This window comes from Hylobates moloch, unplaced genomic scaffold, assembly GCF_009828535.3.
Source record: "Hylobates moloch isolate HMO894 unplaced genomic scaffold, HMol_V3 SCAFFOLD_21, whole genome shotgun sequence".
Taxonomy (NCBI): Eukaryota; Metazoa; Chordata; class Mammalia; order Primates; family Hylobatidae; genus Hylobates; species Hylobates moloch.
The window spans coordinates 16,629,388-16,641,598 of NW_026652296.1; the positions used below are offsets into that span (position 1 = coordinate 16,629,388).

At 46.3% G+C, this 12,211-nt stretch overlaps 1 protein-coding gene across 1 annotated transcript in view; it reads left to right on the forward strand.

Moving 5' to 3' along the window:
• The window catches only part of JPH2 (junctophilin 2), a 79,761-nt gene extending 72,800 nt beyond the window's left edge, over positions 1-6,961 (forward strand). The window contains exon 6 of the mRNA XM_032142209.2: positions 53-6,961. The gene's annotated coding sequence lies outside the window, so the exon portion shown is untranslated. The remainder of the gene's footprint in view (positions 1-52) is intronic.
• The last annotated feature ends 5,250 nt before the right edge of the window (positions 6,962-12,211 follow it).

Sequence of the window (12,211 nt, forward strand, 5' to 3'; positions counted from 1 at the left end):
GCCCAGCCTCTGCCCTCCCTCCCTCGCCTGACCCTTTTTTGTCTCTTTGCAGAGCCAGAAGTTCCTGCTGAAGACATGAGGACCGTCTTTTTGCAGTGCCAGGCAGGGTGGCCAAAGAGGACTGGACTCTGGACCCGGAGCCCCCCGGTCCAATTCACATTCACCCCACAAGAGTTTCAGGAGGCCTCCCATGTGCCTGTGCTGGGTGGCGGTGGTGGTGCCAAGAGGAATGGAATGTCCTGGGCTTCTTCAGGAGCTCTCTACCCAGGGGCAAGGAGAGCCCAGAGAGAAGCGCCCTGGTCTCTTGAGCTTCCTGATCTGCTCCTGTCCCCCGCCCTCCTCCACTCCCTTGCCTTTCCCTAGGTTGTCCCCTCCCTGGGCTTTTGTGTGTTTTGGGAGATGTCACCTAACCAGGACGTTGATATTCAATCCCATCCCCCTCCTCCCACCCTGCCCCATTTTGATTTAATCCTTTGGCTGTGGGCTGAGGCCTCCCAGGGAAGCTGGGTGGGGTGGGTGCTGAGACCCCCTCAGACCAGCGCAGAGACCTGTCCTTGTGCAGTCTGCACCCCGCACTCCCTCCCTTGTCTGTAGATGTTCTGGATGACAGTAGAGGAAATGGACAAGGTCAGTTCGAATATCCCAGAACACAGTGCTCTGTCTCCTCCCACCAGTCCAGTTAGCTTCCCTTCTGGACCAATAGACGAGGGGAGACCCCATGGAGCCTCTGGCTGGGAAGCCGCTGACCAGGTGGCCAGGGGGCGGGGTGGGTAGAGGGGTTAAGGTTCAGTGATGATGGCCTGTTTTGGAGTGTGTCTGAGACTGAGATTGCATTTGGGGTTTCCCGTGTGCTTGGGATGCTAAAGGGTCACCTGCAGGAGGCCTGGGGCCGGCGAGAGAAATCTCCTGTGACGCCCTGTGAGATGGCTTGTCTCCTCCCCCCTCAGGGCCCACTGAAAGCTCAGGGGAGCACAGAAGCCCATGGAAGCCCAGGGAGATGTCCCTGAGGCAGACGCTCAGGCAGGTGTTGAAGACAAGCTGCTTGTCAAAAAGCATTTCCCAGCAAGAGAGGAGCAAGTCTGGGGCTCCAACTGGGTACAGCTTGGGTGCAGTTATAAACCCCTTTGGCTTACTTGGCAGAAGATGGCTACTTGGATGTACCTCACTTAAAGATGTTTTGTACCACACTAGGTCTCTGGGCCCTTGTGTTTCCTGGGGGTGGGGTGAGGGCCAAAGGCTATGGTTTCCTGCCTCCAGGAGAATGGAGGGAAAGGGCTTCCAGGCTCCTCCAAGCCTGGGGAAGGACGTGGCATCCAAGCTGAGCCAGAGGGAACTGCTGCTGTCCTCCCTTCATTTCTGTGGACCTTGGAGGCTTTGGCTTTGTGGCAGGGCCTCCCCAGGCAGCTCTGGGACCTAGGAGTTTGCTTCTGATAGGGTCAGTTTTCCCATTTCCCCTCAGTGCTTCTCCCTTAGCTTCACACTTGCCATTTCAAGCCCTGCTGGGACCTTGTGGCTTGGCTGGAATCCAGGACTGTATTTTCATGGAGAAGAACCTGCAGATTCTTCCATCCTCAGCTGGCCATGGCCCACGGCTCTGCATCTGCATCTGAGCTTCTCAAGACTCCTGGAGCATGAGGGGAATCGGGCGGGGCCGCTGCTCAGTGCTCACGGGCTCCAGGCTCTGTCTCGGAGATTCTTGTCCTGTTTTTTTTTTTCGTTTTTTTGTTTTTTTTGGCTGGTGCCAGGGACAAGCCTGTGCCTGCCAAAGCTCCCAGGCCAAGTTTGGGGGTTGGTGTTTGGAGTTGGGGTTGGGGTTCAGGATGCTGCAGTCTGTGCAATAATAAACCCGCATCTGCTCACGGGCTCTGGCTGGGCTGCAATGTGCTTGTGGGTCCAGGATGAGGGGCTGGCTCAAGGAGGGTGGGTGGGAAGAGGCTGGGGGACGTGGGTCCTGCCCATCTGTGTCCTCGTTCTCACGATACTTGAAGGGCAGTTGAAGGGCTTCAGTTTGAATGGGGGCTCAAAGACCATAGAGCTTCTACAGTGGGATTTCTAAAGCAAACTTCCAGAAACTTCTATGAGTAGCTGACAATAGAATCAAGAGCCTGCCCTTTGAGGTGGAGTCCCCCCAGCCTCCAATGCTAGCCCAGCCACTTTCTTCACTTCTCTGAGCCTCAATTTTCTCATCTATAAAATGGGGATAATAGTGCCTACCTCCTGGTAGTGGGGATTACATTAGATGTCGAGGCTGTAGAAAGCAGGGGAGAAATGGAGACGAGTGTTGTTGTCATCACACTATGGTGCTGTTAGCTCTGCTACAAGCCCTCTTGCGTTTTGGTAGAGGATCCCAGAGACCCCAAAGGGCTGGAGGTGATTCAGATACCAGTTGTTTAGTCAGAATATCTCAATCAGTGGGGAAGCCTGATGTGATCTCCACACTCCACAGAGGCTTAGAGCAGAGGGACTTGCCCAAGGTCACGCACACAGCAAGTTGGTGGCAGGAAAGCAGTTCTCTTGACTTTTTAGGAATAAGTACTGCCCATGAAGTTACTCTCAAAGCCGGTGGTTCCCAGCAAGGGGGTTGGAGAAGAGGGTCCCTCAACCAACAGTAGGTTCGAGTTCAGGCACACCCTGTCCTCAGGAGCCTGGCTCCCCTACCCAACCCGGCCCTATCACTGATGGGCCATGTGCTCCCTCACTCCCTCTTTCTGTGCCTCAGTTTCCTCTTCTGCTGAGGAGACTCTAATCCCTGCCCCATGGTCTTCCTCATAGGCAATGCAGTTGTGAGGCTCAAATGAGATAGATTATGGTGATAAAGAGGTTTTAAGCTGGGCATGGTGGCTCACACCTGTTATCTCAGCACGTTAGAGGAGGCTGAGGCAGGTGGATCACTTGAGGTCAGGAGTTTGAGACCAGCCTGGCCAACATGGCAAAACCCCATCTCTACTAAAAAAGAAAATACAAAAATTAGCCAAGTGTGGGGGCACGCGCCTGTAAACCCAGCTAGTTGGGAGACTGAGGCAGGAGAAGCACTTGAACCCGGGAGGCAGAGGTTGCAGTGAGCCAAGATCGAGCCACTGCACTCTAGCCTGGGTGACAGAGCAAGACTCTATCTGGAAAAAAAAAAAAAAAAAGAGTTTTCAAAACTCTGGAATGATGCTGGGATTCCAGGAAGGTTGGGCTTGGAGGAAGCACAGCAGGTGAGGTGGGAGTGGGAATGAGGAGGGAATTGTTATCTGCAGCCTTTGATAAAAACCCACAGAGGGAAAGCAGATGGGCAGCCAGCCCAGTTGGCCGGTCTGCATGGTTGTGTGTGTGTGTGTGTGTGTGTGTGTGTGTGTGTGTGTGTGTGTTGGATGAGTTGGGGGCAGGGGTGGCTGTATTAAACTCACTTTGGATGATGTGCAAAGGAGGCGGCTTCCTGAGCCCCAGGATTGGAGACTCAGAGCCAGGTAGGGTTGGTCGGAGATAGCACCCCCTGTTGGCTCAAGGGTAGGACACAGCCAGGATGATGCCTCCTCTTCTAGTCTTGACCACAGGCAGCTCTAGGAAGTCTGATGGGTCTCCTGCCATGCCTGGAATGCATTTAAGGTGTTTTGTACCATTCGTGAACTTACAAGCAATGCTGGCCCACTGCCTTGAGGTCTCTGCAGGACTCTTCCAGGGCAGTGAAAGGGAGGGGACCTAGGAACCGTGGGAGTCAGATTTGGGATTCGGGCAAGAAGGGAAGTTTCATAATCTGATGCACCCACGGAAGACCCGGCTGTTCTGGGAGAGATGCAGGCCCAGATGATGACCTTTGGAGGTGCCACGCCTAAAAAACTGATATGAAGATGCTCTCCCCCAAATAAGTAACTCAGAATACAAATAATACCTAAATTGTAAAACATAAACCTTGCATGTATGCTGAAATTAAAATAGCTCTTAGGTTCTTGCTTTGTGCAAAACTCTGACTATGCCTATGGAGGCCGGTTCCCACTCCCTCTCACTCTCTCAGCCTGTCTTGCTGGTACACTCGATGGAGGCAGGTGGCCGTAGGTCAGGCCCTGTGCTAAGCCCTTCACCTCCTGTATGTGGTGGCAGAACAGCTGTGTGGTTCAGCACATGGTAGCTGGTTCAACTTGCCTCTGTCCCTTAACATCTAGAACTTTCTTTTCTGGGGGCGATGAATACCATGTTACCTGCCTCTTCAGATAGAAAATATGAACACAGCACTTAGAACAATTCCCATCATGGTGTAAGCAGATGGTAAATGAACTGTTATTTTCCATTCTTTGCAGTGTCTCCATGGTGTAGGTATTCATCCACCCATTTTGCAGATGAGGAAAATTGAGCCTTGGGGAGATGAAGTGATTGGTTCAAGGTATCACAGAGAGGGAAGGACAGAGCTGGGACTGAAACCCAGAGCCTGTGCTCTTTTCCAGAACCACACGGCTCCCGCCATGAAAGAGTGAGCTTCCCATCACTGCAGATGAACCAGCTGAGGGGAGATGCTAGTCAACAGGGATGTGGCAGGGGACATTTATCGATTGGATATGAGTGGATGCGATGATTCAGAATTCCTGAAGGAGCTCAGGGAAGGAAGTTTCCTTCTTCTCTGAAGAAGCTTGAGGAAATAACTCCTTAGGTTGTCAGAGATGGAGGCACTCTAAGATATCAGCTCATCTGGCCCCCTGTTTTTCATATGGGGAAACAGGTCTGGAAAGAGTGTCGTGATTTGTAAGGCTCACACAGCAAGTCAGTGACAGAGCCTGGACTGAGCAGGGAGTCATATTTTGTCCACAGACCGACTGTAGGTGAGAACCTCATGTAGGGCAACAGACGCCAGGGCACCCCATGTGTCAGAACATTCACCATTCACTCCAGGCTGTCTTGACCAGGTGCCGACATTACAGTCACTTCGTCGTCTTCTTCTTCTTCTTTTTTTTTTTTTTGAGACGGAGTCTCATTCTGTCACCCAGGCTGGAGTGAAATGGTATACAGTCACTTCTTAGTGACCTTTTAAAGCTGTTTATATCTTGAGGCTGTAAAGTCAGCAAAGGCTGAGGGAATAATCTCCACAAAGCTGCTCTCCCTTCAGACCCCAGATACAAGTTTGGGGGTCTCCGGGGCCACCATCACTTCATACTGACTGGCTACAAACAAGGGGGTTCCTATGACTATCCTCGTACTCAATAATTCACTAGAAAGATTCACAGAACTCACTGAAAACTATTCTACTCAAGTCACATTTATTACAACCAAAGAATGCGAATCAGAACCAGCCAAGGTAAAGGGATATAGGGTGGAATCTGGGAGGGTTCCAAATGCTAAACACCGGTGTCCTTGGTATCTGTTACCTTGCCAGCATTGATAAGTAACAGTATGACAAAGTATGGCCAACCAGGGAAGCTAACCAGTGCTTCAGTGTCCAGAGTTTTTATTGGGACTTCATTATGTAGAGGTGATTGATTGAATCATTGCCCACATGGTTGAACTTAACCTCCATACCCCTCCCCACACCCAAAGTTCAGGCTGACATCACATAGCCCAAAGCCCCAATCCTTTAACCCTGTGGTTGATTTTTCTGGCATGGCCAGCACTCACCATAAGCCATCTTGTTAGCATAAACTATGAGTTGTGGTCCCAGGAGCCCAACATGAATAACAAAGACACTCCTGTTAATCAGGATATCCTAAGGGTTTAGAAATAACTTCCTAGGAGCCAGGACAAAAATCAGACCTCTCTCTCGAGGCCCAGTTCCTAACTACACAACCCTGTATCTCTTCCTATCCACAGCTTCTCCACTAGACTGAGTTACTTGAGAGAGGGGCTATCTGTGATTCATCTCTATATCCATGCATTAGTTGATGTAAGCTTGGCTGAGGTGATAGACTCCACAGGTTATAATTGCTATACACCATATAAGTTTGTCATAAAACAGCTGTCCCTCATTACAATGATTCAGGGACCCAGGTTTTTTCCATCTGTGGTTCTACATATCCTAGGCCTTTGTTGGTCTCTGCTTCTGGCCAAAGGAAAAGGAAAGAGAGTATGGAGGATGGAATTTGCTTCCTAAAAACCTTCACCAGGAAAATAGCACACATCACTTCTGCTCATATTCCACTAGCCAGAGCTCAGTTGTTTGGCCTCAACTAGCTTCAAGGGAGGCTGGGAAATATGGACTACATGTGTCCTCAGGGAGAAGAGAAGGATGTGGGTTTTGGTAAACAGACAAGACAGTACAGCCTCTAGTACCATCCCCATTGTCCCACTTAGGTCTTGGGGCAGAGTAGACATTCAGTGAGTGCTTATTGAGGAAATGGATATGGTGGCCATAAGAGGCAGTATGGTTGGGGAGTTGGGATGGGTCGGGGCTTTGGAATTGGACAGACCTAGTTTCTAATCCTGGCTATATCACTTCATTGCTGCATGTGGAAGATGCCATCACTGATTGGATTCTGCAGGAGCAGATGCTGAGAGTCACCTAGGCTGCAAGATGTTTATTAGGGATCAAAACCTGTGAGAGGAAGGAGGAGAATGCAGAACAGTGCAGAGGAAGAAGTCTAACTTGATGCAGGCCTGACAAAGTCCAACCCAGTGGGAGCTCCAGAGCAAGGATTGCTTGTGGAGCATCTCCTATTGGGCTTTTATACTCCTCCCTTGCTCAGTTACTGGGTGATATGGTTTGGCTGTGTCCTCTCCCAAATCTCATCTTAAATTCCCATATGTTGTGGGAGGGACCCAGTGGGAGGTAATTGAATCATGGGGGCAAGTCTTTCCCGTGCTGTTCTCGTGATAGTGAATAAGTCTCATGAGATCTGATGATTTTAAAAAGAGGAGTTACTCTGCACAAGTTCCTCTCTTTGCCTGCCGCCATCTAGTAAGACATGACTTGCTCCTCCTTGTCTTCTGCCGTGATTGTGAGGCTTCCCTAGCCACTTGGAACTGTAAGTCCCATTAAACCTCTTTCTTTTGTAAATTGCCCAGTCTCAGGTATGTCTTTATCAGCAGCATGAAAACGAACTAATACAGTAGGTATGGGCTGCTCTGGGAAGGGAATGACCTTGGGTGAGACAGCTCTCTGAAGCTGGGGCCGACCCTGAAGAAACTGACAGCTGGAAGTTGTCTACTGACCACATTTCCCACTGCTGAGAAGCAAGTCCTTCTTGAAGGGATAAATGCATGATGCATCTCTCTGTCTACCACAAACCCAACAGCCATTCCTGACCCTCCTCCTATCTCTGCCTCCACTGCAGAGGCATGAGAAAAACTCATGAGCAAAACTCATTTCCTAGCTTCCTTTGCATCTAGGAGTAGCCTTGTGATCCAGGAGACATAATTGTGCATGAAACATAAGGAAAAGCTCACCTGGGGGTTCCTGAGAAAGACTTTCTTCTATGATAAAAGAAGAGATGAAAGCAAACAAAGTCTCTCTTGCTACCTTGGCTTTCCCCCTTATTCTTGCTTTTGGATGCAGGTTGGGGGTCGTGGGTGCAGATGCTTGGAGCTGTGGCAGCCATTTCACAACCATGAAAGGAAGGTCAAGAGAATTGCCAAGATGCCAACCCAGTTGATTCTGAAGCTACTGAATCAACTCTTGAACCATCCACAACCAGACTTCTTGTTAAGTAAACAATAACTGTTCTCAAGATTTAAGTCCCTCTTCATCAGGTTTTTTGTTACTTGGGGCCAAACACATTCTAACTGTTAAAATGTGTGACCCAGGGCAGGTTACACAATGTCTCTTAAATTTCGTGCTTTTGTTGAGACCTTTCTGACACACCAAAGCTCTTCCCATACCCCAGATGCTTCTCTACACAGGAGGTTTCCTGGCAGAGCATAGGTATGTGTGTGGGAGTGGGGGAGTGGTGGATGAGGGGGTGCAATTAATGTGGCCTTTGTACAGAGCCCATTACAAATGGGTGGGATTGGTTATATGCACAAGGTGGTTTTTAGGTATGTGGATGAGGGGAAAAGGAGATCCCTGAGCCTTATCAGAAATATAAAAAGAAATTATAACATTATTTGAGATACATGAAAGTTAAGCAGAAAAGGGAGAGTGGAATGAAATTCTCAAAAAACAAAGCAAGTGTAGTAGTGCAATATTGCTTTGATAATACTGCATGACAAGCAACCCTGATGACAACAAACATTTTTTTTCTGCTGATAGATCTGTGGGTTGACTGTGTTGGCTCTGCTTCAGCCTAAGGGGAAGGTCAGCTTTCTTCCAGTTGTTTCTCATGCTGGGACCAGTGCCAACGGAGCATGTTTATCTTATGGTGGATGGCAGAAGTGCAGGAATGAAAGCCTCTGCTCCTGTCAGGTCTGCTTAGATCCTATTGGCCAAATCAAGTCCCATGCCTGAGCCCAACAACAGTGGTGTGGGGGAAGTAAACTCTTCCAAATCTAGAGGGAGGTACTTACCACAAAAGAGTGGATATATGATTTCTTTTCTTTAAGACAGGGTCTTGCTCTGTTGCCCAAGCTGGAATGCAGTGGTACCATCATAGCTCTTTGCAGCCTCAAATTCCTGGGCTCAAACTGTTCTCCCACCTCAGTCTCCCAAAGTGCTGTGATTACAGGCATGAGTCACCACACCTGGCCATATGATTCTTTTATAAGGAATGAAGAATTGGGAATAAAAACCCAATCTACCACCGCAGGAGAAGTCACAGAGAAAAATGCGGTCAGAGGAGGGGATTCCTATGAGTGTCCAGTCTCCAGCCATGATGACATTATCCCTTCAGACCACCTTTTGGGCTGCACTGATACTCACCAAGGACACTCCCTCCAACTTCTGTCTCTTCTTCCTCCCAATCCTATCTAATATCAGTCAGTAGAATTATCTTTCTTAGTATTTACTTGGATTGGGTCCCTATATCAAGGTAGAGACAGTGGGAAAAGCTAGTGATTACTCTTTTCTTAGACATGAACACCTGGACATTCCCTAGTTGGTGGTGTATCTTGTCCCTCTTTGTTCCTCCATTTATTTTTTAAAATATTTAAGGGAGTCAATTACTTCCAGGACCTTTCATGGACACTTGGATCAAAGAGATACAAGAGGCACAGTCCTTGTACTCTAGGAAAGAAGACCTAGAATGTCTTACATGATGGCCTGGCGTTAAACATGCCAGGACAGAGGGATGTGCAGGAGGCTGTGAAAATACACAAAAGCATTGTAAATTTGGAAGGGAGGGGATGGAGAGGACTCTGAGTTTTACCCCTACCCATCCTTCCCAGATGATTTCTGGCACACAGCTGTCTGTCTCAGACCCATTAAATACAATTATTAGTGTGGTTATTGTTTATCTGCCTTTGTCACTAGGCTGTAAACTCCGTGCACTTAGGGATGTGCCTATTTTGTTCATTTTTGTTGTCTTAGTCCATTTGGGCTGCTGTAACACAATACCACAGCCTGGGTACCTTATAAACAACAATTTATTTCTCATGGTTTGGGAGTCTGAGAAGTCCAAGATCAAGGCACCAACAGATGTGATCTCTGGTGAGGGACGGCTTTCTGGGTCTCAGATGGTGCCTTCACTCTGTGTCCTCACATGGTGGAAAGGGCAAGGCAGCTCTCTGGTGCCCCTTTCATAAGGGCACTAATCCCATTAATGAGGGTGAAACCCTCATGACCTAAGCACTCCCAAAAGCCCCACCTCCTAATACTATCACATTGGTGATTAGGCTTCAACATAGGAGTTTGAGGGGGACAGCAGCATTCAAACCATAGCACCTGGATTCCCAGGTTGTTACACAGCTCATTAATGGCTCCTAATTGGCACCATTATGTTATAAAAACTATTTTTTCATGATTTCAATAAGAATGAAAGGATCTCAAGGTGGTAGAAGCTAAGTGGCAGTACTTAACTTTCACAGACAAGGTGAGTGTAAGTTCTGTAGTGGGCAAAGTCAACCAATAGCAATCAGAAGGTTTGACATGCAGGGATTTTTACCAGGAGTGAATCAATCCTGGTATCCTTGGGGAGATGAAATAGCTGGACCATCTACTAAAGTATTACTGGACAAACTGTAGGTTTGATAGGCAGAAGGTTTGAGTCACTGCAAAAGAGAGCCACGGCTTCATCCCTAGTTCCCAGACCTAAATAAATTCACAGACCCAGAGAGCCTTGACTACAGAAGAAGGACCCCACAATGACACCTTTGTTAGAGGACAAAGGGGTTCTTTCAGTTTTTTGAGGAATCTTCAACCTGTTTTCCAAAATGGCTGTATTTATTTACATTCCCACCAAGAGTACACAAGGGTTCCCATCTCTTCACATCTTCACCAACACTTGTCATTCATCTGTTTGGTAATAGCCATTCCAACAGGTGTGAGGTGAAATCTCTTTGTGGTTTTAATGTGCATTTTCCTAATGATTAGAGATGTTGAGTATTTTGTCACATATCTGTTGGGCAATTGTATCTAATCTTTAGTGAAATGCCTGTTCAGAACCTTTGCTCATTTTTAATTGGGTTATTTGTTTTCCTGATATTGAGTTTTTTTAATTCCTTATATATTTTGGATATCAGCCCCTTTTCAGATTTATAATTTGCAAATATTTTCTCTCAATTCGTGGATTGTTTCTTCAGTCTGATAATTATTTCCTTTGTTATGTAGCCTAGGAGTTATGTAACTTAGAAGAAATGGATGACTTCCTAGAAGCATGCAACCTACAAAGATTGAATCTTTATGGGAAGTTTAAACATTAGTAATTCAACTTCTTTACTTTTTATAGGTCTACTTAGGTTATCTATTTCTTCTTGAGTCAGTTTTGGTAGTTTGTGTCTTTCTAGGAATTTGTCCTCCTCCACTCTTCTAGTGGACTTCTAGAATACAGATGGGATCATACAGCTCTGTTGCTTACCTATGCCTTTTTTGGTTCCATATTTTCTGCAGCATTAATCTCCAAAATCAGGGGCAAGGACTGTAAAGAATGCACAATATTGAATATGAAAATAGATATTATTAATTTCTACATATTATTAAAAAATATGTTTAATATATTGCTAATACATTGAGAGTCATATTTGTGAATAAGCTTTAAAGGTACACAATTTATTTTTTTACACTTTTATTTTAGGTTCACAGGTACATGTGTAGATTTGTTATATAGGTAAATTGCATGTCGTGGGGGTTTGGTGTAGAGGTTATTTCATCCTCCAGGTAATAAGCATGGGACCTGATATGTAATTTTTTTATCCTTACCCTCCTGCCAACTTCCACCCTCAGGTAGGCCCCAGCAACTCTTGTCCCCTCCTCTGTGTCCATGTGTATTCAATATTTGGCTCTTACTGATAAGTGAGAACACATCGTATTTGGTTTTCTGTTCCTATGTTAAGTTTACTTAGATTAATGGCCTCCAGCTCCATCCATGTTGCTGCAAAGAACATAATCTTGTTCTTTTTTTGGCTGCGTAGTATTCCATGGCATATAGGTATCACATTTTCTTTATCCAGTCTACCACTGATGGGCATTTAAGTTGATTCCATGTCTTTGCTATTGTGGATAGTGCTGCAATGAACATATATGTGCATGTGTCTTTATGGTGGAATGATTTATATGCCTTTGGGCATATAAATAACCCATATGCTGGGTTGAATAGTACTTCTGTTTTAAGTTCTTTGACAAGTCACCCAACTGCTTTCCACAATGGCTGAACTAATTTACATTCCCACCAGCAGTGTATAAGTGTTCTCTTTTCTCTGCAACCTCTCCAGCATCTGTTATTTTTTGACTTTTTAGTAATAACCATTCCGATTGGTGTGAAATGGTATCTCATTGTGGTTTTGATTTACATTTCTCTAGTGATTAGTAATGTTGAGCATTTTTTCATATGCTTGCTGGCCTTGTGTATTCTTTTGAAAAACGTTCATGTCTTTTGCCCACTTTTTAATGGGGTTGTGTTTTGCTTGTTAATTTGTTTAAGTTCCTTATAGTTTCTGGATATTAGACTTTTGTTGGACGTATAGTTTGCAAATATTTTCTCTCATTCTGTAGGTTTTCTGTTTACTCTGTTGATAATATCTTTTTGCTGTACAGAGCTCTTTAGTTTGATTAGGTCCCATTTGTCAATTTCTGTTTTTGTTGCAATTGTTTTTGGAGTCTTCATCATGAAATCTTTGCGAGAGCCTATGTACAGAGTGGTATTTCCCAGGTTATCTTCCTGGGTTTTTATAGTTTTAGGTTTTACATTTAAGTCTTTAATCCATCTTGAGTTGATTTTTG